Source organism: Portunus trituberculatus, chromosome 18 (assembly GCF_017591435.1).
Source record: "Portunus trituberculatus isolate SZX2019 chromosome 18, ASM1759143v1, whole genome shotgun sequence".
Lineage (NCBI taxonomy): Eukaryota > Metazoa > Arthropoda > Malacostraca > Decapoda > Portunidae > Portunus > Portunus trituberculatus.
In genome coordinates, this window is record NC_059272.1 from 21,230,986 (window position 1) to 21,235,985 (window position 5,000).

At 42.0% G+C, this 5,000-nt stretch overlaps 1 pseudogene; it reads right to left on the reverse strand.

Annotated features, from left to right (window-relative positions):
- Positions 1–5,000, reverse strand: part of LOC123505759 — a 390,503-nt pseudogene that overhangs the window by 380,782 nt on the left and 4,721 nt on the right.

Below are 5,000 nucleotides of genomic sequence, written 5' to 3' on the forward strand. Positions count from 1 at the left end.
CAGAGTCTTCACTATTTTAATCCCCCACAAAAGTTTCTGAAATTGTATAAAATCACCAAACAGTAAGCTGAGTGAATATGGAAACGCGTCATGGTACTGAAGGGATTAATCTTCTGACCTCCAAAGACCCTTCCTAATGTCAATGAAACGGTCTAATCATACACAAATCTCAAGGTAAAAAAAAAAAAAAAAAATTCGTCCCAGTATTGAAAGAGCTAACTATTATTCTCTCTCTTACTGACCCGCAACTTCCTTCTCACACTCCTCTCCCAGGTCAGAGTGAACTGTATGTACTCTCACAGCTATGCCACTCTCACTTTTAACACAATTTTCTGTATCCTTTAACCTCTCTCTCTCTCTCTCTCTCTCTCTCTCTCTCTCTCTCTCTCTCTCTCTCTCTCTCTCTCTCTCTCTCTCTCTCTCTCTCTCTCTCTCTCTCTCTCTCTCTCTCTCTCTCTCTCTCTCTCTCTCTCTCTCTCTCTCTCTCTCTCTCTCTCTCTCTCTCTCTCTCTCTCTCTCTCTCTCTCTCTCTCTCTCTCTCTCTCTCTCTCTCTCTCTCTCTCTCTCTCTCTCTCTCTCTCTCTCTCTCTCTCACATGCTCTCATTCCTCTCACCTTCAGTCCCCACCTCTCCCATTCCTCTCACTTATACGTGTCCCCTATTCAACTCTGCTCTCACTTCCTTTTCCCCTCTTTCCTTCCCTTTCACACTCTTCTCTCTGTTCTCTCCTCTTCCTCTCTCACACCTAATCATTCCTCTCACCCAACTCTCTCATTTCTCTCACTAATACATGTCTCTTATTCAACTCTCTCTCTCTCTCTCTCTCTCTCTCTCTCTCTCTCTCTCTCTCTCTCTCTCTCTCTCTCTCTCTCTCTCTCTCTCTCTCTCTCTCTCTCTCTCTCTCTCTCTCTCTCTCTCTCTCTCTCTCTCTCTCTCTCTCTCTCTCTCTCTCTTTGCCTATTTTTTCCATTGAGGTGCAAATGGGAACTTTTCTTTGTGATTCCTGTCTCTTGGAACATTGATGGAGGAGGAAGAGGAGGAGGAGGAGGAGGAGGAGGAGGAGGAGGTGTTGTGTGGATGTAGATGGATGGGCTCTCTGTATATGCGTGTTGAAGCGGATTTTGTGGAGGGAGCAGAGTGGTGGAGAAGGTTTGTATGAAGTAGCTTTTGGTGGACTGAGAGAGAAAGCGAGAGAAAGAGAGGAAGGGAGATGGAGAGAGAAGAATTCTAAATGCTTAATATCTCTCTTTCTCTATCTGTTTGTCTCTCTCTCTCTCTCTCTCTCTCTCTCTCTCTCTCTCTCTCTCTCTCTCTCTCTCTCTCTCTCTCTCTCTCTCTCTCTCTCTCTCTCTCTCTCTCTCTCTCTCTCTCTCTCTCTTTTCTTTCTTTCTTTCTTTCTTTCTTTCTGTTTACATCATTATCATTATTGCTTTTATTACCTTCGTTATCATGTTCATTATCTTATTCCTCCTCCTCCTCCTCCTCCTCCTCCTCCTCCTCCTCCTCCTCCTCCTCCTCCTGTATCCTCGCGTATCTTATTAACATTTCTTTCTTTCATCTCTCTCTCTCTCTCTCTCTCTCTCTCTCTCTCTCTCTCTCTCTCTCTCTCTCTCTCTCTCTCTCTCTCTCTCTCTCTCTCTCTCTCTCTCTCTCTCTCTCTCTCTCTCTCTCTCTCTCTCTCTCTCTGCCCAACCATTCCTGTCAGTTCCTTTCCTTTACTGCCTAGAGGGACACCTGGCGAGAGAGAGAGAGAGAGAGAGAGAGAAGAGGAGGCGTACATATTTTTCTGTAGAGAGAGAAGAGAAGGGAAACGAGGGAGGCAAAATAAAGGAAGTGAATAAAAGAAAAGGAGAAAAGAAAATAAATGAATGAGAATAGAAAAGAGACGAGAGAGAGAGAGAGAGAGAGAGAGAGAGAGAGAAGAAAAAGAACGGTAAGAGGAGAAAGGGAAGGAAAGGAAGAGAAGGAGAAGGAAGGGGAGATGAAAGGCTAAGGAACTGAAAGGAGAAGAGGAGGAAGAGGAGAAGAAGGAGGAGGAGGAGGAGAGAGATGAAGAAAAGTAATTGAGAGTATGAAAGGGGAAGGAGGAAGTGTGAAGCGAAAGTGTGTGTGAAGGAAAACATGCGATGAATGAATGAAGGAGGGAGGAAGGTGAAACAAGAGAACAAAGAAGAGAAAGAGGAAATAGAAGAAGAAGGGGAAGAAGAGGAGAAGGATACGTTAGTTAGAGGAAGGAAATTAAAACTGAAAGAAGGAAGGAGATAAAGAAGAAAGAATAGCAAGAAGAAGAAGAAGAAGAAGAAGAAGAAGAAGAAGAAGAAGGAAAAGCATTAGATAGAGGAAGATAGTGAATGGAAAAATAAAAAAAAATAGACAGAGAAATAGAAAACAAAGAAGAGCAAGAGAGAGAGAGAGAGAGAGAGAGAGAGTAACGACCACCAGCAGCAGCAACAACAACAACAACAACAACAACAACAACATCCCTAAAAAAATAATAAAAAAAAGCAAGCAAGGAAAAGCAGAAAACAAACAAAACAAGAAAACAAACAATTCAAAGAAAAGAAAAGAAAAGATAGAAAAAAAAAGAAAAAGTAAGACGAAGATAGAACGAAGGAAGGAGGGAAAGAAATAATAGAAATACGGGACGAAGAAGAAGAGAGCAGAAACAAATGAAAGAAAGAAAGAAAGAATAGAAAAACAGGAAGAAGAGAAGGAGGAGAAGAAAGCAGTAAAAGAAATAAAGAAAGAAGAGAAAGACAGGAAAAGTAGGAGGAAAAGGAGAAAAGATAAAAGGAAGGAAAGAAAGAAGAGAAAGGGAAGAAGAGGAATAGGTAGAAAAAAAAAGAAAGAAAAATGAAGATAGAGCAAAGGAGAGAAAGAAGAAAAAGATTGGAAGAAGAGAAGGAGGAAGAGGAAGAGGAGGAGATAGAAAAAAAAAAGAGAAACGAAGAGAAAAGACAGCAAGAAAAAGAAATAATAAGAAAACAGAGAGAAAAACAAAGATAAAGGGAAGGAGAGAAAGAAGAAAAAGACAGGAAGAAGAGGAAGAGAAGGAGAAGGAGGAGAGAAATAGATAAAAAAAAAAAGAAAACAGGCGAGAATGGAAAAGAAAGAAAGAAAGAAGTGAAGAACAGGAAGAGGAAGAGGAGAAGGAGGAAGAGGAAGAGGTGGCAGGAGGCAGGCTCGGACTAAACCAGGTTAGCGGCGCCCTTCCTCACCGCCTCACACTGCTGACTGGGGAACACTGGTCAGCATTAGCAGGTTTCAACGGCTTATGGGAAGGAGGAAGTAAGGAGCGGTCTAATGTTACGATGAGTAGGGTGGAGCTTGAGTCTCTCTCTCTCTCTCTCTCTCTCTCTCTCTCTCTCTCTCTCTCTCTCTCTCTCTCTCTCTCTCTCTAATTTTTTTTTTTTTGCGATTTTTCTCTTTTCTTTATCTTTTCATGTTTCTTTGCTTCTGTTGTTGTATATATCTCTCTCTCTCTCTCTCTCTCTCTCTCTCTCTCTCTCTCTCTCTCTCTCTCTCTCTCTCTCTCTCTCTCTCTCTCTCTCTCTCTCTCTCTCTCTCTCTCTCTCTCTCTCTCTCTCTCTCTCTCTCTCTCTCTCTCTCTCTCTCTCTGGTTTCACTCAAGATCAGAGTACGAGTTTATGCATTTTTTTTTTTGTATCAACTTCCTCTCCCTTCCTCCTCCTCCTCCTCCTCCTCCTCCTCCTCCTCCTCCTCCTCCTCCTCCTCCTCCTCCTCCTCCTCCTCCTCCTCCTCCTCCTCCTCCTCTAATAGCTGCATCAAGTTAGTTACGAGAGAAACTAACGAGCGATGAGTAATGAAGGAAATTTATGAGCTTCGTGATCCCGCCTCTGCTTACCTGGTTACCCTCTCTCTCTCTCTCTCTCTCTCTCTCTCTCTCTCTCTCTCTCTCTCTCTCTCTCTCTCTCTCTCTCTCTCTCGCATCTTCCACGCAGGTTTCCAGTCGTAAAGCAAATTGCGTGTGTGTGTGTGTGTGTGTGTGTGTGTGTGTGTGTGTGTGTGTGTGTGTGTGTGTGTGTGTGTGTGTGAAGATAAAATGGCTGTCGTAGAGGTGATGGGAGGATGTTTGGCGGGGAGAGGGAGGAAAGAGAGAGAGAGAGAGAGAGAGAGAGAGAGAGAGAGAGAGAGAGAGAGAGAGAGAAGGAAGAGCAAGGAAAAGGAAAAATTATGGCCAACGGAAAGGAATGTGAGAGGATTACTGAAGAAAATGTATGGAGATGGAATGGAAGTCAGGAACAAGGAACGGAGGAGGAGGAGGAGGAGGAGGAGGAGGAGGAGGAGGAAGAGGAAGAGGACGGAGGGAGGAGGAAGATGGAATTGAAGGTAGGAAGAGGAAGATATATATAGAAGAAATTGTGTATGTGTATGTATAAACGAAGAAGAAGAAGAAGAGGAGGAGGAAGAAGAAGAAGAAGAAGAAGTAAGAAAAGAGAAGTAAAAAGAGTAAAATGAAAGAATTGAACAAAAATCTAAATTCAATCACATATTTCAAGTTGAGAAAGAAAGAAAAAGAGAAAAATGAGAAGAAAAAAAAAGAAGAAAAGGAACAACAACAACAACAACAACAATAACATCAACAGTACAACGAACACAAAAACAAAACAGTGCAAAAAAAGTAGTAGAGAATATTTATAAAAGAGAAAAAAAATAATAAAAAAAGAAGGAGAAGGAGAAGGAGAAGAAGGAAGGAAAAAGACCAAAAAGGAAAGGAGGAAAGAAAGTCAAGGAAATTAAACAAAGGAAAATGAAAACGATGTAATAAAAAAAGAACACCATTGAAGATAAGATACAAAGGAGAGAGAGAGAGAGAGAGAGAGAGAGAGAGAGAGAGAGAGAGAAATACATCCTTTTGCATGCATGATTCCCAATTGGCTTTTATCTTTATTCTAACTCTCTGTTTCTCTGCCTCGTATATTATGATTCTCTCTCTCTCTCTCTCTCTCTCTCTCTCTCTCTCTCTCTCTCTCTCTCTC